Source organism: Natator depressus, chromosome 8, assembly GCF_965152275.1.
Source record: "Natator depressus isolate rNatDep1 chromosome 8, rNatDep2.hap1, whole genome shotgun sequence".
Lineage (NCBI taxonomy): Eukaryota > Metazoa > Chordata > Testudines > Cheloniidae > Natator > Natator depressus.
This window is the reverse complement of record NC_134241.1, coordinates 72,717,316-72,744,856: the sequence shown is the minus strand read 5'-3', so window position 1 is coordinate 72,744,856 and position 27,541 is coordinate 72,717,316. Positions and strand designations below refer to the sequence as shown.

The 27,541-nt window shown below is 41.9% G+C and overlaps 1 protein-coding gene across 2 annotated transcripts in view; it reads right to left on the bottom strand.

The window, feature by feature from the left end:
* ARHGAP29 (Rho GTPase activating protein 29) overlaps nt 1–27,541 on the bottom strand; it is a 94,714-nt gene that overhangs the window by 38,214 nt on the left and 28,959 nt on the right. The gene's annotated exons all lie outside the window — the stretch shown is intronic.

The following is a 27,541-nucleotide window of genomic DNA, read 5'->3' as shown; positions in this document are numbered from 1 at the left end:
AAGTTTAGTGCGAGAGAGCACATTAAGATTAGCTAGCTTTTAGCCTAAGTGTCAACCAAAAGGTTTTCAGCATCCTATGATGCTTAGTCCAGAAAAACTAGAACTAATTAACAAGCAGGGATATGAAATGGCATACGTGCCTTTTCACAGCATAGTTCTCTTGGTATGCAGTTTTTCTTTAAGTATTTTTGTATGCATGGTACAGGCTGAACCACAGACTCTTCCGTTCCATTACGGAAATGGCTTTGGTGCACAGAGTTTAAGTTTCACGTGCACTAGAGTGCTGCTTTGTAAGCTGTGGTAAAAAGCTGTCAGATTCATGAAAGACTAGCTTATAAAAGAAAGAATAAAAAGAGGATCTAATACAAGCTGATTCACTTCCCTGTAGAGCAAAAAGGGATGACTGTTACTGTGACGTTTGTGATAGTTTGTGCATAACAAAATCTAATACCTGGAAGCTGAAGCTAGACAAATTCAGACTAGAAATAAGGTGAACATTTAAAAAACCATTGGAGCAAATGGAGCATCTTTCTAAAAATAAAGATATGTTCTAGCTTGAATCAAACCCATAACTTCTAGTGAAGAACTGCTTGGTGAAATTCTTTGGCCTGCATTATGCAGGAGGTAAGACTAGATAATCACAGGAGTCCCTTCAGGCCTCAGTCTATGGGCTTGTCTTCACTACCAGGATAAGTTGACCTCAGTTATGCTTCTCCAGCTATGTGAGTAACTTAGCTTAGGTCGACTTACCCTGGTGTCTTCACTACGCTCCGTCAATGGGAGATGCACTCCGGTAGACCTCCCTTACTCTTCGACGGCAGAGCACTCTGCCGTCGATTTAGTGCGTCTTCACTAGACCTGCTAAACTGACCCCCTGGCTGAATTGATTGCATCGGTGTTGATCTCCCCATAGTAAAGACCAGCCCTATGAAAGCTTCACTCCCACTCTAACTACTTAACAGTAACTACTATTTGAGGTTGGGGGCAGTTATAGAAAAGGAGCATCAGGAAAAAAAAAGATGGCAGTGGAATACTGACCTATACTGAAACTAAAATTGGATCATAGCAGTATCCAAACAATCCCAAGAGAGTACTGCACTTTAATATGCAACTCATTCTAAAGCAATTTGGAGCCTGAAGAATTAGAGAGTCTATAAAACCACATTCCACTTATGCATTAAAAGTAACATCTGTAAAAACAGAATATTTCACAAGCCAAAAATTACATAGACAGTTAAAGTAAACTGGTGCCAAACTCAAGTTTCAAATACATATTAAAGTCTACACTTTAATATGTTGGAGTATGAACACATTTTCTACTTAAGTCTGTCTAAAAAGGAGACATTTGGCTAGGTCCAAATTAGGCTCATCTAACAACATAAGTAAAAAAAGCCGTGTTCAGTGGCTCAAACTGCCATCTGTTTGCATTATGATACTGCACTATTTTACAAAAATATTTGATACACATTTATTGTTTCCAGCGGCAGGAAAAGACAAAAAGGTCTGTGATGAAAGTAATGCTGACAGAAAAATGCCATCATGAACTACAGGTGAACTGCAGTCAGCAATTTTAATTTATCCAGGACAGGAAGTCTCTTGTGTTCTTGTCCATTTGGGGAAAATATATAGTACTGGGGAAAGAAACAAAAGTGTAATATGCCAGGTTAATAATAGAATTTCTATTACCAATCTGCTCTATCTAGTTCAATTATCACCTTAGACAAGAAAAAATACGGTTTACAATGAAAAGACAATACCCAGGACAATGTAAAACCAACAAGTGTCTAGGCTGACCCAATCTCACTCCACTTTCAAGAAGTCACATGATCATATTTGCTTTCAATTTGCCTTCCTCCTCTTCTCCCACACCATACAATTTACCTTATTTATATGAAGACAAATGAGAATTTCGTCCATCAATGAATATTGCCTCAAGTTCAAGCCCTTTGTCCTTATTGTTCTGGGCTGCGATACCTAAAAGAACACCTAGGTTTCTAGAATGACTGAGATCGACTACTCTGAATGTCTGCACAATTGAACTATTGCAGAGGTTAGGCTGGTTTGTGTAAGAGACAAGAGTGTTCTTGGAGACCTCCTGCAACAAACATTGGCCCTCTTGATCTCCTAAATGAAAAGATTGGGCTGTGAATCCGGGACTTTCTGCTTCCTTCACTATCACTCCCCATAGTGAAAGTTTTGTTTTTTAAAGTTGTATCAGCAACACAAAACCAGACATTTTCCAAAGCATGCAAGAGGCCTGGATTGGGAGAAGTCGTGTGTGTGGGGGTGGTGGTTGTGGGGAATCCAACCCCAAAACCCAACTAGAGAGATGTGGGGGTTCTCTTGTGTTTTGGGTTTTTGTGTTCTCACAAAGCTAAGAAAGTGGCTTTTCAGACATTAAAGAGTTCAGTAGCTTGCCTATGACAGATAAACTTTGGTTTGAATTCAACACCTGCCTTTCTCTAGTAGAAAACAAGACCATCCCAAAATTAAAATACAGCCACCAGAAATGTCATTTTTGGATGAGGTGTGGAGAAGGGGAATGGGGGTGGGGAATCAGAATAAATGTATTAATCACAAATCAGGCTATAATGTGATCAATATTGCCAGTCAGTCTTTTCTCCGAAGTTTTCAGCAAGTCTTTAGTTCAGAAGGCAATATAAGCTAAATGGCTGAAAAGCATAAGAATATTACTAAAACTTAGTCAGCACATAGTTTAGCCTTCAGTTCCAAAGATACCAGGAATTAGAGCCTCCCATTGCTTTATGGCTACTCATTCATCTTCATCAGTGTCAGAATACCACAAGTTACCCTATTTTCTAATTTTGGACACGTTTCTCAAAGGCAAGCTTTTGTCTAATAAAGATTAGCAAGCGACAATGGCCTTGCAACTATGGATTCTACTCATCCAAAACAAAATAAAGTTCTATAATCAAGTCTGTCAGCTTCAACACAACTTCCTGCCAAGTCAGTTTCAATTACATTACATACAGTTGGGAAAAGCACTGTGGTATCAGTGGGGTCAGGTATTGCTTAATTTCCCGTGGCTTTTCACCAGGCCCAAACGTTTTATGAAAAGTTGTATGTTCCAAGAAGTGTTTTTGAAAACAGGTTACACGAGTGGTAAAATGCAGAGATTAAAATTAAGATTACATTATGCTTTGTTTAACAGCAAAGAAAAAGATATGTTGGCTGCTTCATTTCCTACATTGTTCTTTAAATCTATGCATGAGATCAAATATTAGAAATCAACTTAACAGTTTCTGTTTATGGATTTTCTGCAGCGCTCTTTTGCAATATCACTTCAGACTAGCATCCATGTGGACTATTATGGAAAGCACACACTAAATTATAAGATAGCTAGTAACTTCCAAACTATTCAGACACAAAGCTTTTAATGAAGATTTCAGTTTAATATGAAGTTGTACATGATGGATTCAAAGTTACCACAAGGCCTATTACCTCTGCTCACTGGTGTACCCCAAATGTTAACAGAGGAAATATATCTGGGCAATCTATAGGTTTTTTTTAGATAAAATCTCATTTCATGAGGGCTAGCAACAGATCTCTTTGATTTATCAGAAATTTCCATTCCAGAATCACAGATAGTAGAGGCTGGTTCCCCCTAGACACCAATATCGAGTAAATGCTGTTTCCATTAAATTCTTCAGAAGGATTAAAACATGTTATCAGCAATTACACCATATAGATGACATGACTGAAGATCAGCATCAAAACAAAACAGATCCATTTAAAGACAACTTTATTCTAAAGTCTCATTCATGCCAACTCAGTCAACTCCCATAGTGTTTAGTAGGAAACAAATCAGCATTCTGATCTGCACTGGATCCAGATTATGAGACTCCCCAGTGAGCATCGCCGACTAAGCAAAACAATCGTACAACAATGAACCGCGCTGAAACTGTCTAAGCCAGGCATCTGCAGGTTTTGGAAGATGTCCAAGGTTAGCCCATCCTCATTTTTGTATTCTCCCTCACCAGCCACACTGACTGACAAGACTCCATTGCATTACTGTCTAATCTGCCAGAGGGTCATGATCAGTTGAAGTCAAACATTGAAAATATTTCTTAATGTTCTTTAACATTGCTATAGATCAGAAAAATATATGGCCAAATCAAAAAGTTACCATTGCTCTTTAGTTAAGTCCTAGGAGATATTCTTATCAGACAAGCAATCATAGCAACTCCGACTGGTATGTCTAAGGAGAGTCATATTTGATATCACGGGGCAGAAGACGCTTTAAGATGCTTGGATGGATAGATGCATAAAGGTGAACTAGTGTGTGTTGATTCCTAATGCACAAGTATCTTTCTGTATACCATACAACAACTAAGGGAATATCTACACTTGAAAGTTAATTCAGGTTCAAGTGAGGCATGAATTTAAAGTGCAATAAGTATTCCTGTCCATGTGTAGACAAACCTTAACCAAATCAATAACATGCATTTAGCTCCCTAAACAGGAACCAGAAATCATGCACAGAGGAAAACCACCAGAAATTAACAGAAGAGAGAAAAAATGTTAACGCTGCCACAAGTTTAACTCTGAATTTTGTTGTTTAAGGCAATCTGTGATGTCTACTGTCAGTGTGGCATTTCAAAGGAGATCCTCAGTTATTAATACCCGAGATATTTCAGGATTTTGAAACTTCTGATCCTACATAAGCCTATTTTTCAATTTTAAAAATGTAGTTATTGCTTTACTATCACCATAAGATATTCCTCAACCAAGGCCAACATAATATTGCTACTACCCAACAAAAAGTCCAGTCAGCTGAAAGACTGACACAGGAGGTGTTATTCTGCTGTTAGTATACTAGCACAGAGGTCATAGCTTGCTACCGTTAAGGTTTCACAACAATTGCCATTATAAGCTTGTGGTCTCAGCCAATCAAGTTTCTACTTCTGTCTCGCAGACAACAGTTTCCCCAGGAACTTCCCATTCTGCAACCCAAACCATCCCTATGTGCATCTGAAGTGGATATTCATTCACGAAAGCTTATGCTCCAATATGCCTGTTAGTCTATAAGGTGCCACAGGACTCTCTGCCGCTTTTACATCCCTACAGAGTCACACTGAGTTAAGGACTCATGAGGCAAGATCCCACTTCTGGTTTAGGGCCCTTGCCTCTGCCCCAAAGTGATTTTTGGGGGGAGAAAGCAGCAAACAATTAACTGCTTTTGAGCAGAAGGAGGTTGAAGTGTGAAGAGGGATATACTTTCTATTATTATAAAAAAGTCTCTAATCACTTTTGAACAGCCCAACAGCTGAAATATTTAGGGGTTGAAAGGTGAAGTCTGGCACGGAAAAGCCCCTACTGGGAACAGAAACTTACCTTGTTCTAGAAAAAAAGTTTTGATTTGATCAAGTTATGAGTCATTAAAAAAAAAAAAATCACATAACATGCAAATTTCCCCCTAAGATCAAAGAAACTGTAATTAATTGCATATGAGAAATAGAATACAATTATGTAATTGAGATTACTACAGTTGTATATTCAAAAGGGCATTGGTTAAAGTTATGCACCTAACCTTATCTTTGGCATTTCCTCATTTCTGAGAGCTTACCACGATATCACACACTTCTGGCTTGTCTATATGAACACAGTTTGCAGCAAGCTGGGGTGTAACTCTACCCCACACTAGCCTGCCATGTACTAAGTGCCCACTAATTGATACCATTCAATCTACTCCCATTTCAAAATGGGGTAAATCAAAGCACACTACAGATTTTTTTAATATAACAGCAGGCTCCACACAGACATTTAGTGCATTGCACACTAGCACAGCTTGCTGCAAACTAAGCATTTGTACAGAGAAGCCCTTTATAGATTGTGTAGGCTGAGCTTATTGCACACACCAGGGGCTCCTTGCATTTCTCCTCCCTTGTTCCCTGTGCATCTCCCATTGCACTTTATTTCAGGGACTCCCTGCAACTTCCCCTACTTCATTCCCAATTCTTCCACAGAAGCCAAGGACTCTGAACCCCTTCTCCACATGCCAGGATCTCATATTACCTCCCTCTCCATTTGAGGGGCTGTGTGCACATCCCCACTGCGTCCTTCTCCCCATCACCATCATTCTTTCTATCTGGGAGATAAGTCATTCAGAGTGTCAACATGTTAAATTATTGGGAGGATGGAAACATATGAGATACGGAACTATGGCTGAAAAGCATTATTGGGTGACGTCCGCCACTTCTTTGATCTTCAAAACAACTGCAGAACCAATAGCTGTGGTTCTGCTAAACAGATGGCAGGGCTCCCTGTGTCTCCCATTTTTCCCCTTTTGGTTTTCCAATTTCCTGCCAAATCAATAGGGTTCTGTCCATTGATGCCTACAGCACTCCCTGAAATTCTGGAATTGATCAGGTGCAGCATGAAAGGGTTACTCAACTTGTGCAGTAATTGTGGTTCTTCGAAGTGTGTCCCCCTATCAGTGCTCCACTGTAGGTGTATCCGTGTCCCCGCACTTCCATCAGAGATTTTGGGTAGCAGTGTCTGTTTGGCCTACACATGCACTCACTCCGTCTCATGCTCTGCCTCGCGGCTATCTAGAGCTGCATGGGTAAACTGCCCTCAATTCCTTCTCTACTGCAGAGCTCATTGGTAAAAACTCCAAAGTAAAGGAGAGGGTGGTTAGTAGAGCACCCATACCGGGACACATCCCGAAGAGCCACAGTTACTGAACAAGGTGAATAAACTTCTCTTCCTTGTTTGGGAATGTTTTTGATGAAAACTATGGAAGTGGAAACATCTCGTGGAACGAATTTGAACTCCAGATGGAAGAGCCCCTATTTCTCTGATCCTTTGAGCAAAGTGACGGCTACTAAGAATACTGTTTTCATAGACAGATGTGTAAGCAACCATGTGGCCGTGAGTTCAAGAGGAGGCCTTGTGAGGCACTTGAGGAGAAAGTTAAGATCCCATGTTGATGCAGGATGTCTGATTTGTGGGAAGAGGTTATCCATACCCTTGAGGAATCTTTTCATAGTAGGATGAGCAAATATGGAGTAGCTGTCTCTCTTACGATGGAAGGCTGTTATGGCTGTGAGATGCACCTGTACTGAATTTAGAGATCATCCTGATATGATGGGTAACACCAGAATTGGAATTTTTTCCATTTTTGAATATACATGTGACAAGTCATTATTTTTCTGCTATATAAAATAGCACCCCTTTCACATCCGCTGAACAAGACACTCTATGCTTTCGAACGATCAAGGAGCCAGGCCTTGAGTGGAAGAACCTGAATGTTGGGGTGATGGATCTGTCCAGCATCCTGAGAAAGGAGGTGAGGAAGGGGCTAAAGAGTGATTGGCAGGCAGATCACTAACAGAGTAAAGTATGGGAACTATGTTTGTCTTGGCCTGTGGGAACTCTGAGAATAACCACTGCTCTCTCTTATCTTGAGCATGACCTTCAACATTAGAGGAACTGAAGGAAAGGCATAAAGGAGATCTGTGTTCCAGTAAAAGAGAAAGGTGTCTCCAAGAGAATGACGATCCAATCTGGCTCTGGAGCAGAACAGAGCATTTCCTGGTTTTGGCTGTGGCAAATAAGTCTATTTCTGGGAGTCCCCAATGGGGAAATATGCTGTGGAGAATAGAATGGTCTACTTCCCATTCTGTGTTCCAGAGAAAAATTCCTGCTGTGGTGTTCTGTATGCCTGAAAGGTAGGCTGCTGCTATGTTGAATGCACCAAATTTCACAGTTTCATTGCCTTGGCACAAAGGGAAGATGATTCTAGTGCTCTCCCTAGAGATTTATGTAAAACATACATGCTATGTTGTCTATCATAATCTTTGTGTTTGCCTTTGATTAGCGATAGGAAATGTGAACAGGCGTTCCTTACCACTCTGAGCTCTACCAGGTTGCTATGCAGTGGGAATTTGAAGGGAGACAATTTGCCTTGAACCATATTCATAGATATTTAGGTCAGAAGGGACCATTATGATCATCTAGTCTGACCTCCTGCACAACACAGGCCACAGAATTTCACCCACCACTCCTACAAAAAAACCTCACACCTATATCTGTGCTACTGAAGTCCTCAAATCGTAGTTTAAAGACTTCAAGGAGCAGAGAATCCTCCAGCAAGTGACCCGTGCCCCATGCTACAGAGGAAGGCGAAAAACCTCCAGGGCCTCTTCCAATCTGCCCTGGAGGAAAATTCCTTCCCGACCCCAAATATGGTGATCAGCTAAACCCTGAGCATATGGGCAAGATTCATCAGCCAGATACTACAGAAAATTCTTTCCTGGGTAACTCGGATCTCACCCCATCTAATAGCCCATCACAGGCCATTGGGCCTATTTACCATGAATATTTAATTACCAAAACCATGTTATCCCATCATACCATCTCCTCCATAAACTTATCGAGTTTAATCTTAAAGCCAGATAGATCTTTTGCCCCCACTGCTTCCCTTGGAAGGCTATTCCAAAACTTCACTCCTCTGATGGTTAAAAACCTTCGTCTAATTTCTAGTCTAAATTTCCTAGTGGCCAGTTTATATCCATTTGTTCTTGTGTCCACATTGGTACTGAGCTTAAATAATTCCTCTCCCTCTCTGGTATTTATCCCTCTGATATATTTACAGAGAGCAATCATATGGTTGTCTTGATTAACTCCCCAGCCCACCAGAGATGCATCCGTTGTCAGTATGAAAGTCGGAGGTGATTGAGTGAAGGGAACCACTGCACAGACATTCTGCGGATCTTTCCAGTATTTGAGAGAATTTTTGACTGTCAAGGACATCAACAGCAGTTTGCTCAATCTGTCCGTATTTGGTGCGTAAACCATTTTGAGACATGCTCGAAGGCAATGCATGTTGAGTCTTGTATGACTTATTACAAAGGTGCTTGCAGCCATATGTCCCAGTAGCTGAAGGCAATTTCTGGCTGAGGTCTGGGGGCTGGCCTGGATTGTGTAGATTAAGTTAGTTAAGGTGTTAAACCTGCGTAAGGGGAGGAAGACATTGGACTTTACTGCATCTAAACAGGCACCTATGAATTCTACATGTACTGGCAGTAGTCAATTCATTTAGTTGCAGTCCCAGCTGCATGAATACATCAATAGTTTTTTTGCATGGCTGACAGGGCGTCAAAGGATAGTGACTTGAGTAGACAGTCATCTAGATATGGAAATATAATTCCTAGTTTGCAAGATGAACTGCTACCACAAAAGGATCTTCAAGAACACACTGGGTGCAGATGATTGGCCAAATGGAAGTACCTTGTATTGAAAATGGTGAATCTTAGAAAACTCCTGTGGAATGGTTGGATCACGATAGGAAAATAAGCATTTTGTAGGTCAAGGGCTGAGAACAAGCCTTCGTGGTCCAGTGATGGAATTATTGGGGCTAACAACCAACTTGAATCCTTGTGTCTTTACGTATCTGTTGAGTGATCTCAGATCCAGAATGGGTCTCCATTTGCTGTTCTTTTTCAATATCAGGAAGTATTTGGAATAGAAACCCTTCCCTCTGTGTTGATTGGGAACTGCTTCTATAGCACCCAGGTTTAGGAGATGCTTGATCTCCTGATGTAACAGGTGTTCGGGAGAAGAGGTATGGGGAAGGAAAGAAAAGTGGACTGAATAAGCATTGGAGAGGATTTCTAGTGCCCACTTGTCTGTTATAAGTTTCCAGTTTTGTCAAAAAAGAACAAGGTGGTTTCTGAAAGGATGTAGATGATCCAAGTTTTGCAGCAAGCAATTGTGACAGTGGGTAGCTCAGGGCCTCGACCAATGCATCAAAATTGGTGTTTTGGTGTTGAGGGTTGTGAAGTTGACGTTTGGGGCTCTGTCAGTCTTCATTTTTGTATTAGTTGCCTTTTCCACTGGGGTTCATAGTGTCTCTGGGATGGAGGGAATTGAGCAGATTGGGATCTTTGTGATTTCTGAGATTTGCTGTATCTCCTTTTCTGTGCAAGTGTATAAATCCCCAGAGAACACAACGTGACTTGAGTCTTTTAGTGTATGGAAGGATTTGTCTGTTTTTTCCCACAAACAGTTTGGATCCTTCGACTGGAAGGTCCTCCACAGTAGTTTGGATTTCTCTTGGGAGACCAGAAACGTGAAGCCATAGAATCACAGAATATCAGGGTTGGAAGGGACCTCAGGAGGTCATCTAGTCCAACCCCCTGCTCAAAGCAGGACCAATCCCCAATTTTTGCCCCACATCCCTAAATGGGTCCCTCAAGGATTGAACTCCCAACCCTGGGTTTAGCAGGCCAATGCTCAAACCACTGAGCTATCCCTCCCCCTCAAAGAAACTCTCCTCATTACTATTGCTGTTGATATGGAACAGGCAGCTCTGTCAGCAGTATCTAACAAAGTCTGCAATGATGTCCTCACATGAAGCTGACCCTCAGTGATAGTGGCTTAGTACTTCTTTCTCTGATCATTTGGGAGATGTTCAATAAAGGCATTGAGCTTTGAGTAATTGACATGATTATATTTCGCCCTAAGAGCTCCATAATTAGCAATCCTAAATTGTAGGGTTGCCGATAAGTACGATCTCCTGCCAAATAGTCCAGTCGTTTCCAGTCCTTGTTGTTTGGTGTTGATTTAGCGTTGTCTGTCTGCCCCATTTATTTACAGTATCTACAACAAAGGAATTTGGGGATGGATGGGAAAATAAAAAAAGTCCACATCCTTAAAGAGGACGTAATATTTTTTTATCTGCCCTTTTGTGTGTGGGTGGTATTGTGGCTGGTGTTTGCCAGATGTTTTTTGCTGGGTGTTGAAGGGCCTTGTTGATAGGAAGTGCAGGATGTCAAGCAGCTTGTGTTGTGACTCCTTCATTTCTTCAAGGGGGACATGAAGTGAGTCCACTAGTCTCTTGGTAAGGTCCTAGAATTGTTTGAAGTCATCTGCAATGGTTGGTGGAGGAGACAGAACGGCTTAGTCAGGAGAGGTTGAGGAGATGTTTGTTGCTAGAGTAATCGTCTTGTCCAGTCTTGCTTCCTGTTCCTCAACAGTCTTCTCTTGAGGATCAGGGGATTTAGAAAGGGAAGCTGAGGGAGATAGTCTCTCACCAGGATACAGGAAGACACCTGAGGTCCAAGAGAACTGGTGTCTGTAGGTTGCCTATCGGTCCCAGTACAGTCGCTGGGGTGGTGCAAAGGGCACAGGTGGTGTTACCTAAGCATGTCCATACCAAGAGGGTGGGCCTTGTCTCTCATGGCAGTACTGTGTCTCTGTGACTGTTTCTAGGTGACTAGTCCCTTGACATTGCCCTGGGGAGCTCTCCACTGAGACTGAATATATGTCATGGTCATCCTCCTCTTCTTTGTTGCTCGATAGAGGTAGAGCAGTTAAGGATGCGGATGGTGATTGTCTTGGTACCATGGGGAATTTAGGGAACCAAGATGTTGGAACTGAGTAATGGGGTTTCTGACATTTCTGAGACCAACAGGTCTTTGGAGAAATGGAATTCCTAAAGTACCAAGGTACATCCTCATCAAGTTAGTCAATCTACAATGGAACTAACAAGGTTTATGATTTGCACATCTAGGGTTTCTGGAAGTGATGTGCCATTAGAAGCAAGGAGTAAAGTTGTTTTCTGAAATACTATGGGTGCAATTTGACAAAACGTTACCACCAGTAGCAACTTTACAACATTACCTGTATTTCCTATTCCAACTAAAAGGACTACCATTTGACTTATTTTTGTTCCTCTTTCACACCCACATGCCTATATGGCTCCCACTGCAGAAAGGCAGGAACCTACTATATTCAGCACATGGGGTTTTGACTAACTGTGAAAGTGGATTGCAGATTTGAAGGAGCTATAATATAGGAAATTAACAAAAAGATGCTTACTTTTTATATCTTAAATATTTAAGTATCCTTTGGATCACAGTGCTAGATACCTTGTAATAACCAACTAGTATGAGAGTAAACATTTTTAGGCACAAAGAAGGGAATGTACTATTATGACAAAAGAAAGTCAGACTATTTTGTAGTTGCAACATTAAAGGCATTTTGTTTTGTTTTGAATTTACACTGTAACAACTCTGCCCAGTGACACTTAAAGGCAACCGAGCTATAAGATCCTGAAATGTTCCAAGTACACTCACCTCTACATGATGGGCCGTGCTGATGCAGAGAGTTCAAAAATCATGAGATTTGACAAATTAGTGCTGAGTTATTTTTAATTTGCTTTCTGGTTTTTGAGCCTTTCATATGCATGTTTTCAAGTTTTTCTCTGCAACTATGAAGACTAGACCCTTTTTACCATCAGGTTTGCTGTTTGGGAAAAAAAAAATCGCATGTTGGCAATGCTGTAAACGGTGTGCAACACCTGTTAGAATCATATCCTTAGAGCTGTAGTGGAAACACAACTAAAGCGCATATACTATTACCTACTATTTACTTGTTAAGATGATAATTTCACAAGTACACTGCTACAAATTTAAAATGTACGATCTGTAGTTTTACAAATTCTTATGATCCAGCACTGGACATTATTTTAACATCATACAATACGTATAGGCCAGCTGGCATTCATCAAGCCTTACACCGTGATTTTTGGATTGCAGAAGACCCTACACACCCCAATCAGGGATAGACGCCTGTGGTAGTCATAACACACAACAAAAAAATGGTTCCTGGCCTGAAGAGCTTGCAATCCAAGCATAGGGTAAGATCACAAGTGGATATAACAAGACAGAATAGTAAAATTAGCTGTAGTCTCTATTGCATTCTTTGTACCATTTTCAGCCACTTTCTTTCATTCTGTATGCTTCAATACTTTAGGTCCACACATTTCTCTGATATTTACATTTTTTTCATCTTTAAATTATGATTCTACAGATCAACACAATATATTAATCTATCATCTTATGTTTACCTTTGTATGGTAATTACTGAACATTTGAATAAGTTCATTCAAAAGAAGCTTAGCTTCTTACTACAGTGTAACATTCCAAGGATCAATCTGTTGGTTATTGGTTTAAACTTACTTCTAAATTAAAAATGAATACTAAAGAAGGAATCATACCTATTTTCATAGGGGGGGGGGGAAACAACCAAGAGTACTATGCACACTTTGTTCAAAACGGGATGAACTTTTTAAGCTCCCTTAATTCAAAGCTACTGACAGTACATTGATGTGGCTTGTAACAGATAAAGTGACTATAAGACTCCTTTAAGGATGATCTATGCCAATTTTGATTTAACAAATGGCCTTTCCACTATCACTGATCAGCTCTGTAAAGCCGTATCTTTGTACGCAACATGCAGCCATTTTTTGTTTTCAACTCTTCGTATTCAGAAAACCTTCAGCATACTGAGAAGCTGTCTGCTTTTATGGATTTGAAAGAATAAATTGCCTTAAACAGATTTTGTACCTAGAATTCAACTTGCAAGCTACAAGTACAGAAAAGCCACAAATAGCAAGCTGGCCAATGCCTCATTTTTGTTAATTAGTATCATGGCAACCATGAATTCAGCCTGCTTGTTGTCAGGGAATCATATTTTTTAAAAGGCACCAAAACAAGTTCATATATTTTTTTTTCAATAATGTGTACACTATAATTCATAGCAAAGTTCTATCATACTAAATTGTAGCGAAGGTAGTAAATTCAAGCCAGTGAAGCATTATATGGAAAGTAAATGGGAATCAAGTATGATACAGATCTGTTATCTAATACACCAAAACAAAAACGTGATTCTCTTTGATGAGATCTGATGAGTAGGGAGAGGGAAAACCAGAAGAAATCAAAACAACACCAGAACCTAGATTTGAAAGCAGTTTGCAACATGATGCATCAGTCTCAGGAGTTTACCTTGAGAAGGACAACAAAGATTTAATTCAGTGGGGTCTACAGAAAACATTTGAAAATTATTCTTAAAAAAAAAAAAGAGAGACAAATTAAATTTGTTCCTAAGATAGGTAATATACAGAAGCTACCAATGTTTACGTACAGTTACGGTACAAGAATTTGGTACCATAAATACATTTCCTAATAGGAAAAAGACAGTTTCATATTTTGGAAATTAGCGATTAAATATTGAGTTGTAAAGTATCTAAGATTTTGTCTTTAAATTTTTTAGGGAAGTAGATACCTTGCCCTGCTGGCACCCAGAAAGACTTCTGCAGCAAACTGCTTCAATACTTTGTCAGCCCCATACTTCAAATCATTATGCCAAAAAGGCATTTCAGACCTGTGCCCAGAAATATTACAGTTCCAGGTAAAATTTTTAGTCCAAAGAGGTTTTGATAAGCCTCTGAACTTTTGGATGCATATCCAACCCAAACGTTTGCCTCTCACTAACTGGTACTGGGCTAGAATGACTTTCATAGATAGACTGTGTGAGGTAGATTTTCCAGGTTGCAGTGGTACATGGAAGTTCTGCTAATCTGTTTCTCCAAAAAGTTATTGTTTTTCTTCTTGGTAATCTTTCCAATCTATTGTAGAGGAATGAGAATTTATACACTTAGTTGCTCATCCTGATCACTGGAAGAGGACAATCAATGGGACAGGAGCAAAAAAAGTTTAAAAATATTGGGATCCAACTGTGATTTGCTGCCCTAATGTGGCACACCTCTTCCCTTTTCCCTCCACAATTGTGATACAGTACCAGAGGGGTAGTTGTGTTAGTCTGTAGCCACAAAAACAACGAGGAGTCTGGAGTCTTTGAGTCGAAAGAATAGTAAATATGGCAGGCGACCAGCTTGGCTTAATGGTGAAATCCTAGCGGATCTTAAACATAAAAAAGAAGCTTACAAGAAGTGGAAGGTTGGACATATGACCAGGGAAGAGTATAAAAATATTGCTCGGGCATGTAGGAATGAAATCAGGAGGGCCAAATCGCACCTGGAGCTGCAGCTAGCAAGAGATGTCAAGAGTAACAAGAAGGGTTTCTTCAGGTATGTTGGCAACAAGAAGAAAGCCAAGGAAAGTGTGGGCCCCTTACTGAATGAGGGAGGCAACCTAGTGACAGAGGATGTGGAAAAAGCTAATGTGCTCAATGCTTTTTTTGCCTCTGTCTTCACTAACAAGGACTGCTCCCAGACTGCTGCGCTGGGCATCGCAACATGGGGAGTAGATGGCCAGCCCTCTGTGGAGAAAGAGGTGGTTAGGGACTATTTAGAAAAGTTGGACGTGCACAAGTCCATGGGGCCGGACGAGTTGCATCCGAGAGTGCTAAAGGAACTGGCGGATGTGATTGCAGAGCCATTGGCCATTATCTTTGAAAACTCGTGGCGAACGGGGGAAGTCCCAGGTGACTGGAAAAAGGCTAATGTAGTGCCAATCTTTAAAAAAGGGAAGAAGGAGGATCCTGGGAACTACAGGCCAGTCAGCCTCACCTCAGTCCCCGGAAAAATCATGGAGCAGGTCCTCAAGGAATCAATCCTGAAGCACTTACACGAGAGGAAAGTGATCAGGAACAGTCAGCATGGATTCACCAAGGGAAGGTCGTGCCTGACTAATCTAATCGCCTTCTATGATGAGATTACTGATTCTGTGGATGAAGGGAAAGCAGTGGATGTATTGTTTCTTGACTTTAGCAAAGATTTTGACACGGTCTCCCACAGTATTCTTGCCAGCAAGTTAAAGAAGTATGGGCTGGATGAATGTACTATAAGGTGGGTAGAAAGTTGGCTAGATTGTCGGGCTCAACGGGTAGTGATCAATGGCTCCATGTCTAGTTGGCAAGTGGTGTCAAGTGGAGTGCCCCAGGGGTCGGTCCTGGGGCCGGTTTTGTTCAATATCTTCATAAATGATCTGGAGGATGGTGTGGATTGCACTCTCAGCAAATTTGCGGATGATACTAAACTGGGAGGAGTGGTAGATACGCTGGAGGGCAGGGATAGGATACAGAGGGACCTAGACAAATTGGAGGATTGGGCCAAAAGAAATCTGATGAGGTTCAATAAGGATAAGTGCAGGGTCCTGCACTTAGGACGGAAGAACCCAATGCACAGCTACAGACTAGGGACCGAATGGCTAGGCAGCAGTTCTGCGGAAAAGGACCTAGGGGTGACAGTGGACGAGAAGCTGGATATGAGTCAGCAGTGTGCCCTTGTTGCCAAGAAGGCCAATGGCATTTTGGGATGTATAAGTAGGGGCATAGCGAGCAGATCGAGGGACGTGATCGTTCCCCTCTATTCGACATTGGTGAGGCCTCATCTGGAGTACTGTGTCCAGTTTTGGGCCCCACACTACAAGAAGGATGCGGATAAATTGGAGAGAGTCCAGCGAAAGGCAACAAAAATGATTAGGGGTCTGGAACACATGACTTATGAGGAGAGGCTGAGGGAACTGGGATTGTTTAGTCTGCAGAAGAGAAGAATGAGGGGGGATTTGATAGCTGCTTTCAACTACCTGAGAGGTGGTTCCAGAGAGGATGGTTCTAGACTATTCTCAGTGGTAGAAGAGGACAGGACAAGGAGTAATGGTCTCAAGTTGCAGTGGGGGAGGTTTAGGTTGGATATTAGGAAAAACTTTTTCACTAGGAGGGTGGTGAAACACTGGAATGCGTTACCTAGGGAGGTGGTAGAATCTCCTTCCTTGGAAGTTTTTAAGGTCAGGCTTGACAAAGCCTTGGCTGGGATGATTTGATTGGGGATTGGTCCTGCTTTGAGCAGGGGGTTGGACTAGATGACCTCCTGAGGTCCCTTCCAACCCTGATATTCTATGATTCTATGATTCTCTATGGTGGCACCTTAAGGGTATGTCTACGCTACGAAATTATGTCGAATTTATAGAAGTCGATTTTTTAGAAAGCAAGTGTCCCCCCACTAAGCGCATTAAGTCGGCAGAGCGCATCCACAGCACTGAAGCTAGCGTCAACTTTCGGAGTGTTGCACCGTGGGTAGCTATCCCACAGTTCCCGCAGTCTCCGCCGCCCACTGGAATTCTGGGTTGAGCTCCCAATGCCTGATGGGACAAAAACATTGTCGTGGGCGGTTTTGGGTACACGTCGTCAGTTGCCCTTACCTCCGTGAAAGCAATGGCAGACAATCTTTTTGCGCCTTTTTCCGTGCAGGCGCCATACTGCTTTCAGCAGTCGGTGCAATAGGGCTGCAAACCGTTGTCATCGAACGACCGCTTCCGCTGCCACTCTGCTCTCCTGATGGTCTCGCAGGTCCTCTATATGACCATCATCATCCGCCGCTTCCGCTGCAACTCTGCTCCACTGCTCTTGTCTCGCCATACCACAGCAAGCATGCAGCCTGCTCCGCTGTTGTGTCCTGGCAGCAGACGGTGCAGTAGGTCTGTAAAACTGGTCATCCAACCACTGCTTCCCCTGCAACTCTGCTCTCCTGCAGACGCCATACCACAGCAAGCATGGAGCCCGCTCAGATCACCACAGCAGTTATGAGCATTGTAAACACCTCGCACATTGTCATGTAGTATGTGCAGAACCAGAACCGGCAAAAGCAGGCGAGGAGGCGATGGCAGCGCGGTGATGAGAATGATGAGGACATGGACACAGACTTCTCTCAAAGCATGGGCCCTGGCAATTTGGCCATCCTGGTGGCAGCGGGGCAGACTCATGCCGTGGAACGCCGATTCTGGGCCCCGGGAAACAATCACAAACTGGTGGGACCGCATAGTATTGCAGGTCTGTGATGATTCCCAGTGGCTGCGAAACTTTTGCATGCGAAAGGGCACTTTCATGGAACTTTGTGACTTGCTTTCCCCTGCCCTGAAGCGCAAGAATACCAAGATGAGAGCAGCCCTCACAGTTTACAAACGAGTGGCGATAGCCCTCTGGAAGCTTGCAATGCCAGACAGCTACCGGTAAGTCTGGAATCAATTTCGAGTCGGCAAATCTACTGTGGGGACTGCTGTGATCCAAGTAGCCAACGCAATCACTGAGCTGCCGCTATCAAAGGTAGTGACTCTGGGGAAATGTGCAGGTCACAGTGGATGGCTTTGCTGCAATGGGATTCCCTAACCGTGGTGGGGCAACAGACGGAACCCATATCCCTATCTTGGCACCGGAGCACCAAGGCAGCGAGTATATAAACCGAAAGGGGTACTTTTCAATGGTGCTGCAAGCAATGGTGGATCACAAGGGACGTTTCACCAACATCAACGTGCGATGGCCAGGAAAGGTACATGATGCTTGCATTCAGGAACTCTGGTACGTATGAACAGCTGCAGCAAGGGACTTACTTCCCAGACCAGAATATAACCGTTGGGGATGTTGAAATGCCTATAGTTATCCTTGGGGACCCAGCCTACCCCTTAATGCCATGGCTCATGAAGCCATACACAGGCACCCTGGACAGTAGGCAGGAGCTATTCAACTATAGGCTGAGCAAGTGCAGAATGGTGGTAGAATGTTCATTTAGACGTTTAAAAGCGTGCTGTCGCAGTTTACTGACTCAGTTAGACCTCAGCGAAACCAATATTCCCATTGTTATTACTGCTTCCTGTGTGCTCCACAAGATCTGAGAGAGTAAGGTGGAGACGTTTATGGCGGGGTGGGAGGTTGAGGCAAATCGCCTGGCCGCTGATTACGCGCAGCCAGACACCAGGGCAATTAGAAGAGCGCAGCAGGGCGCGCTGCGCATCAGAGAAGCTTTGAAAACCAGTTTCATGGCTGACCAGGCTACGGTGTGACAGTTCTGTTTGTTTCTCCTTGATGAAAACCCGCCCCCTTGGTTCACTCTACTTCCCTGTAAGCCAACCACCCTCCCCTCCCCCCTTTGATCACTGCTTTCAGAGGCAATAAAGTCATTGTTGTTTCAAATTCATGCATTCTTTATTAATTCGTCACACAAATAGGGGGATAAATGCCAAGGTAGCCTGGGAGGGGTGGGGGAGGAGGGAAGCACCGGGTGGGGGAGGAGGAGAGGAGGGAAGGAGGGAAGGACAAGGCCACACTGCATTTCAAAACTTATTGAATGCCAGCCTTCTGTTGCTTGGGCAGTCCTCTGGGATGGAGTGGTTGCGTGCCTGAAACCCCCCCCCCACCCCCGGCGCGTTCTTGGGCGTCTGGATGAGGAGGCTATGGAACTTGGGGAGGAGGGTGGTTGATTACACAGGGGCTGCAGTGGCAATCTGTGCCTTTTCTGCACCTCAACCATACGCCAGAGCATATCAGTTTGATCCTCCAGTAGCCTCAGCATTGCATCCTGCCTCCTTTCATCATGCTGCCCCCACCTCTCCTGTTGCTCCAGCCATCTATCCTCGCATTCATTTTGTGCTTTCCTGGACTGTGACATTGTCTGCCTCCACGCATTCTGCTGGGCTCTTTCGGTGCAGGAGGACTGAATGAGCTCAGAGAACATTTAATTGCGAGTGCGTTTTTTTCGCCTTCTTATCTGCGCTAGCCTCTGGGACGGAGATGCTAGTGGCAGCATTGAAACATTTGTAGCTGTGGGAGTAAAATTGAAAAAGACACACTGGTCATTTAAAAGGATGGGCTGATGTTTTTGGGTTAACGTGCAGCACAAACCCAGCTAACCTCCCACCCCACCCAATTCTCTGGGATGATGGCTTCACCACTCCCCCCACTGCGTGGCTAACTGCGGGGAATATTTCTTTTCAGCCACAGGCAAACAGCCCAGCAGGAACAGCCACCTCTGAATGTCCCCTGAATAAAATTCCCCTATTTCAACCAGGTGACCATGAATGATATCACTCTCCTGAGCATAACAGAGAGATAAAGAATGGATGTTGCTTGAATGCCAGCAAACACCGGGACCACACGCTGCAATGCTTTCTTATGCAATGATTCCAGACTACATGCTACTGGCCTGGCGTGGAAAAGTGTCCTACCATGGAGGACTCAATAAGGCTGCCCTCCTCAGAAACCTTTTGTAAAGACTTTGGGAGTACCTTTAGGAGAGCTTCATTGAGATGTCCCTGGAGGATTTCCGCTCCATCCCCAGACACATTAATAGACTTTTCCAGTAGCTGTACTGGCTACGAATGCATCCCAAGTCTTCAGGGCAAATTAATCATTAAACACGCTTGCTTTTAAACCGTCTATTATATTTACAAAGGTACACTCACCACAGGTGCCTTTTCTGCTTTCAAGGTCCGGGAGCCCGGGTTGGGAGGGTATTGGCTCCAGGGTGATCAACAGTTTCTCCGCTTGCCTGCTGTGCACTATCCTCCTCCTCATCTTCCTCGTCCCCAAAATTCTCATCCCTGTTGCACGAGACTCCCTTGCAGGAGTCCACATACAGGTGTGGGGTAGTTGTAGGGGCACCCCCTAGAATTGCATGCAGCTCATCATAGAAGCGGCATGTCTGGGGCTCTGACCCCGAGCGGACGTTTGCCTCTTTGGAAGGCTTGCCTGAGCTCCTTAAGTTTCACATGGCACTGCTGCCAGTCCCTGTTATAGCCTCTGTCCTTCATGCCCTTGGAGATTTTTTCAAATATTTTGGCAATTTGTCTTTTGGAACCGAGTTCTGATAGCACAGATTCGTCTCCCCATACAACGATCAGATCTCGTACCTCCAATTTGGTCCATGCTGGAGCTCTTTTGCGATTCTGGGACTCCATGGTCACCTCTGCTGATGAGATCTGCACGGTCACCTGTGCTGATCAGCTTGCCACACTGGCCAAGCAGGAAATGAAACTCAACAGTTCGCGGGGCTTTTCCTGTCTACCTGGCCAGTGCATTTGAGTTGAGAGTTCTGTCCAGAGCGGTCACAATGGAGCACTCTGGGATAGCTCCCGGAGACCAATACCGTCAAATTGCGTCCACGCTACCCCAAATTCGACCCAGCGATGTCGATTTCAGCGCTATTCCCCTTGTCGGGGAAGAGTACAGAAATCGATTTTAAGAGCCCATTAAGTCGACAAAAATGGCTTTGTTGTTTGGACGGCTGCAGGGTTAAATCGATCTAACGCTGCTAAATTCGACCTAAACTCGTAGTGTAGACCAGGACTAAGACCAAGACTTATTTGGGCATAAGCTTTCGTGGGTTAAAAAAAACACTTCTTCAGATGTAACTGTTAGTCTTTAAGGTGCTATCAGACTCCTCGTTGCTTTTATAAAATGTACTGGAATCCACAGAGTACTAATATAATTACACTTTAATTTAAAGCATAAATAAGAATCTGATGAAGAAAGTAAAGAGGAATATCAATCCAAACTGACAGATCTGAGCAGCAGACTACTACAGATCTAACCATAAGATTTTCATTAACAAAAGTATGACATTATATATTTTATTTCCCAAAAACGATTAGATGTTTTATCTGATGAACCAGACATTTTCCATTCTGGAATTGGAAGCACAATTTAGGAAAATAAATATTTGCAACAAAGTGTCAGATCTCCATTTGAGTGATTACAGCCTGATCCTTCTGAATATTCAGCTTTTGCAGGAAGACTCTAGACAATCTCTCATTTGTATGCTTAGGACACATAACAGCTAAATTAATGTATCATTTTTTAAAAGAAAACAAAGTTGTCAAATCAAAATGTCTGTATTACTTACTTCTCAGAAGAGATACCAACACATACCAAATGTAGGTTTTGTTCTAAAAAAAGCAGTGACAGGTATGTCTTCAAAAATGCACATAAATCTGTACATGAAACTGTCAAAAATCCTACATTTGCACATTCCTTTAAAGTAGTTAAATATTTTCAGCAAGTTGACTTGTCAACTGACATCAGCAAGCCAGTTGTCGCTTTGCATCCATTTCACATTTAAATTCATAGATTAACTCTCCTTGTAAGGGGAAAGCGCCTTTGGAAAAAGCCTACCACAAAGTAGCTTTTCATCAGTCTATTTCAATATGCCCTATGCCACATTCCTTCAACTTTTGTATTTTATTAGCCTTGAGATTCCAGTCTCAAGAAACCTAGTTGTGTTCAGCCATGCAGTTTAATCTTTAGAATATATTAAATTTTTAAAACCAGATTTAAAGCCTATATTTTGTTTTTAAAAGAGAAGTAAATATAGTACAGATAATTATTGGAATCTCTTTGTTTACCTGCTTCAGACAAGGAAGACTGAACACAATGCTTGGCCTTATTAACCAAAAACTTGCTAATTCTCCAGTGTCTTCCAGTAGTTTGACTACATACATTTCAGGGAATAAAGTTAAATGAATACATTGCTTTGGAGCCTTTACTTTTGGCACATTTTAATCATTACAGAAACACTTAGACTGTATTGATATTGATGTTAAAATTGTAAGTGGTTCTGTGTATCTAAGATTACATTTCCATAACAATTATATTAGCAATGAAATCAAAGTTCTCATAATCCTTTTAGAAAGTCAGAAATTAATTAAAAATAGATTTAAAAATATTTAAAATTGTTATACATAATTGGGAACATTATGCTGTAATTATTTCAATGCCTGAGGTGCACATGAGATTTCACAGAAATGTTGAGAGATAGTCCCTTGTTTGAACAGTTTACAATCCAACATGTTCTCAGAATATCATATCTTTCTCTAACTCTATTTTAAGTAAATAGCTACCTCACATGTTGGTCCAAGTTCTAAAAAAAGTCATATTGTTACTTCTATATCATAAAGGTATGAAAAACAATTCAAGAAGGAAAACATTTCAGAAAGACTATCCTCAGAAAGTTGATATTACCATCCCATGATCAGGAAAAACCCATTCTTGATGACAAAAAACAAAACAAAACCTTAAACTGGACATTCAAAATTAACCTTTGCTAACCCATATCAAGAGAGATTAGAAAAATCACGTAACCTTTCACTCATTTTACGTTTTAGCATCCTGATCTATCATTTGTTCTGCACAGCCAATCCCTCCTCTTTTGGCCTAAGCAACTGATTGAATGAAGAAGCTATTACTTACTGACAGCCCACCTAGTCAAAGGCCACACAAAACCAGGATTATGAGATTATAGAATGTTAGCAAAGAGCATTAAAAAAACAACAACAAAAGAACATAAAAAAGGAACCTTGCTACTTTCTACACTTTATTATTAGTGTTTTATATACTGCGCGGTAAAGTTAATTTTTCTTTTGATAAAAAAAAATTTGAGCAAAATCAACTTGAACTTTAAGTAGGATTCAAATCAATATAGTGACCATCATGGGGTATGAACTGGAGAAAGAAGTGCTAAATCAAGATAAGTCTCTGTTTCATTTTACATAGCTCACTCATGGGAGCAACAGAGGAAAGTACTAAGATATACAGAAGTGTGTGAAAATTTTATTGTGGGTAGAATGTCCCAACTAGCATTAGACACAAAAACCTGGGCATGTGACTAGTTCAGTTGCCGTGATGCAATGTGACTGGAAACAGACATACAACATAACTTTTGAAATAGAGAAAGGACTGAGACACTCAAGGCCAGTCCTTGGGCTATTGCATAAAGAGCACTCAATTGCACGAGGTGCTCAAGAATACGTAAGTAGACATGATCCCAGCCATGAACATCTTACAATTAAAAATGACACAGAATATACGGCAGGAAGAGACCAAATCTGTACATACATATACTTTTTGGCTCTGTATTTGTACAAGACTGTCCAACTGCCACAAAAGCCTTTAGCCTAGCTATTAAACACTGACCAAAACCAAAGAACAATTGGGGCTGTCCAAAAGCTACAGAATGGGAAAAGGTCATGGCCAGACTGGAGGAAGTATTTTTGAAGAAGCTACATATATAATACCTCTCCCCCATTCCTAATATAAGGCATATGTAGATTAAAGTTAAATTTCCATCATCAGTCAGGGCTGATGTCATTAAGCACTTTAGCCTCATCTGATCTGACAATTTTTTTTTTATTATTAAAACCTACCTCTTTATTCCAGACCTGCCTTTCCATCCAAATTAAAATTTTGGCCTCTATTACATCTCCATGTGGATATCTAATCAGCAGCTCAATCTCAACATGACTAAAACAGAGCTCTTAATCTTTCCTCGATCCCATCTCCTTTTTCAGTTATTTTGGACAACAGCACCATCCTGCCTGTCATTCAGGCCCACAACCCGAGAGTCATCTTCAACTTAGATCTCTCTCTCTCTCTCATTTCTAGACTATGTCTAAACTTTGCAGATTCTTTCTGCACAACACCTAAAATACATCATTTTCTACCCATCCACACAGCAAAAATTCATCCAGGCTCTCATCTTGCATCTCGATTACTAGAGTATCATTAGAGTACTCTGGCCTTGACATATGCAGTCATGCCCTCTCATATCCATTCAGAATGCTGCTGCAACCATCATTCTCCTAGCCCAGCGGTTCTCAAACTGTAGGCCAGGACCCCAAAGTGGGTCGCAACCCTGTTTTAATGGGGTTGCCAAGGCTGGCGTTAGACTTGTTGGGCCCCAGGGCCAAAGCCCAAGTCCCACTGCCCAGGCTTGAAGCTGAAGCCAGAGGGCTTCAGCCCTGGTGGCAAGGCTCAGGTTCCAGGCCTCCCACCTGGGGCTGAAGCGCTAGGGCTTCAGCTTTGTACCCCCTCCTCCCTGTCCAGGGCAGCAGGGCTCAGGCTTCGGTTCCCCCCTCCTGGGGTTATGTAGTAATTTTCGTTGTCAGAAGGGGGTTGCGGTGCAATGAAGTTTGAGAACCCCCATCCTAACCTATTGCTTTGATCAGGTCACCCCTTTGGTACGATAGAGAAGGGGGAGCCAGTGGAGAGATTCAGACATAAGCTACTTGTCTCCACTTCCAAGGCCCACGTGACCCTACCTTCATCTTGCATTCACTACTGACATGTTGATTCATGCCTCCCATCAACCAGTGATGTCAGCCTCCACAGCCCACTTGTTAAATTTTTGAGCATGCACCTTTCTACTTTCTCCCACAGGTTCAAAGGCCAAAAGGAACCACTGTGATCACCTAGTCTGACCTCCTGTATAACAGGCCAGAGAACTGCCCCAAAATAATTCTTAGAGCATATCTTTTAGGAAAACTTACAATCTTGATTTAAAAATTGCCAGTGATGGAGAATCCACCATGACCCTTAGTAAACTGTAATCACCCTCGTTAAAAAATGTATGCCTTATTTCCAGCCTGAATATGTCTAGCTTCAAATTTCAGCTGTTGGATCTTGTTACACCTTTGTCTGCTAATTTGAAGGGCCCATTATCAAATATTTGTTCCCTGTGTAGGTACTTATAGACTGTAATCAAGTCACTCCTTAACCCTCTTTTTATTAAGCTAAATGGACTGAGTACCTTGAGGAGAACAGGAGTACTTGTGGCACCTTAGAGACTAACAAATTTATTAGAGCATAAGCTTTCGTGGGCTACAGCCCACTTCATCAGATGCACTGAATGGAACATATAGTAAGAAGCTATATATATATATATACAGAGAAGGTGGAATTTGCCATACAAACTGTAAGAGACTAATTAACTAAGATGAGCTATTATCAGCAGGAGAAAAAAAACTTTTGTAGTGATAATCAAGATGGCCCATTTAGACAGTTGACAAGAAGGTGTGAGGATACTTAACTTAGGGAAACAGATTCAATATAAATTGGTTAGTCTCTAAGGTGCCACAAGTACTCCTGTTCTTTTTGCGGATACAGACTAACATGGCTGCTACTCTGAAGACCTGAGTACCTTGAATGTATCACTATAAAGGCATGTTTTCTAATCCTTTAATCATTCTTGTGGCTCTTCTCGGAACCCTCTCCAATTCATCAACCATCTCCTTGAATCGTGGACACAGCTGGACACAGGACTCTAGCAGTGATCTGACCAATACCAAATACAGAAGTAAATAAACTCTATCCATCCAAGGATTGTGGTAGCCCTGGCCACAGTGTCACACTGGAAGCTCATGTTCAGCTGATTATCCACCATGAATGCCCAAATCTTTTTAGAGTCCTTACTTAGAGTCCACCACCCTACAAGTATGGCCTACATTCTTTTGTTCCTAGAGGTATACATTTACATCATATTACATGCTTGTGCCCAGCTTACCAAGTGATCCTGATCACTCTATATCATTGAGCTGTCCTCTTCATTATTTATCACTCCTCCAATTTTTATGTCATCTGCTAACTCTATCAGTGATGATTTTGTTTTCTTCTGGGTCATCAATAAAAATGTTAGATAGCGTAGGGCCAAGAATCTTGCAGGACCCCACTAGAAACACAACTGTTCCATAATCATTCCCCATTTACAATTACATTTTGAGATTTATCAGATAAGCAACTTTTAATCCATTTAAGGTCTTCCATGTTAATTTTATATTGTTCTAGTTTTTTAATCAGAGTGGCGTGCAATACATAAAATTTCTTCCAGAAGTTTAAATATATTACATCAATACTATTACCTTCATCAACCAATCTTGTAATCTCATTAAAAAAAATCAAGGTAGTTTGACACGATCTATTTACTATACCCATGTTGATTAGCATTAATTATATTACTCTCCTTTTAATTCTGCCTCTCACACTTGAGAGAAGTTCCCTGTAATTATCCCCCTTCAGACTCCTCCTTTAAACTCTTTTGCGTGATGCTGACAAAACACTGACAACAGTCAGGCCACGGGTGTGCTGAGACCTCTGCCTATCAAGTAACCAGTATTGTCTCACTGTTTCCTTATACTCCCCCGCATCCTTGTCTGTAGTCATCTGTTGTCTGTCTTATAATTAAGGAAAAGATTTGGTCATGGATTTCGTGACTATCAGATCTCTGTGACTTCTTCGGCTTTAGCCCCCCACGGTGGGGCTCGGGCTTTGTCTTCAGCCCCCCGTGACCATACCCTGATTCTGTACATTTATTCTATGACTGCTCTGTGAATTTTGCATAATTTTACTGTGACAAAAATCGTATACATAGTTATAATGGATTGTAAGCTCTTTGGAGCAAGGAATGTCTTTTTGCATTGTGTTTGTGCCGCACCTAGTACAATGGAGTCCTGGTCCATGACTAGGAATCCTAAGCACTACAGTAACAAATTACTATTACTAATAATGATTTGACAATATTATTAAACTGTTCAGGAATACAAGAAATTGATTCCCTACAATGCTCGGTTCATATCACTATCTCCAATGTAAAGAAAGGATTTGTGTGAACATTTAGCACTTCCAGTAAAGTACCCTTCAAAAATGTCCTTTATCTGTAGCTACTTCAGCAAACAAAATTAGAAATAGCTTTTCATAAAAGCATTGGTTCATGAGTTCAGCTGAGAACATAGGGAAATTGAAATATAAAGGGTTGTGGCCAAAAAGTAAAATTTGGACTGTATACCAACACACACCACCACCACCGAGGAACTCCAGACCAATGAAGCATCCAAGTTGGGAACCATGGCTATAAGTGCCTTTTAAGGTACAGCTTTTGGAGATCACATACTGTAACACACAAGAATCACGGCTGAGAGAGAGTTCTATAGAATGCAGGACTTAAAACAAAAAAGAGATGAATAACTGACACCTCTATTTAGACCCTTCCCTACCAGAAAGCATAATTCCTGTTAGGTGGCCATCCGCAATGCAAAAATTCATTTTGTAACCGACAGAGAAAGCCAATTAGAATAATTTAGCATCATTCTCTCTATTCCGATCTCTGTTGGCAACTTCATTTCAGTCAATCCTTCCACAACTGCTAACTGACCGATTCAAGAAACATTAATGC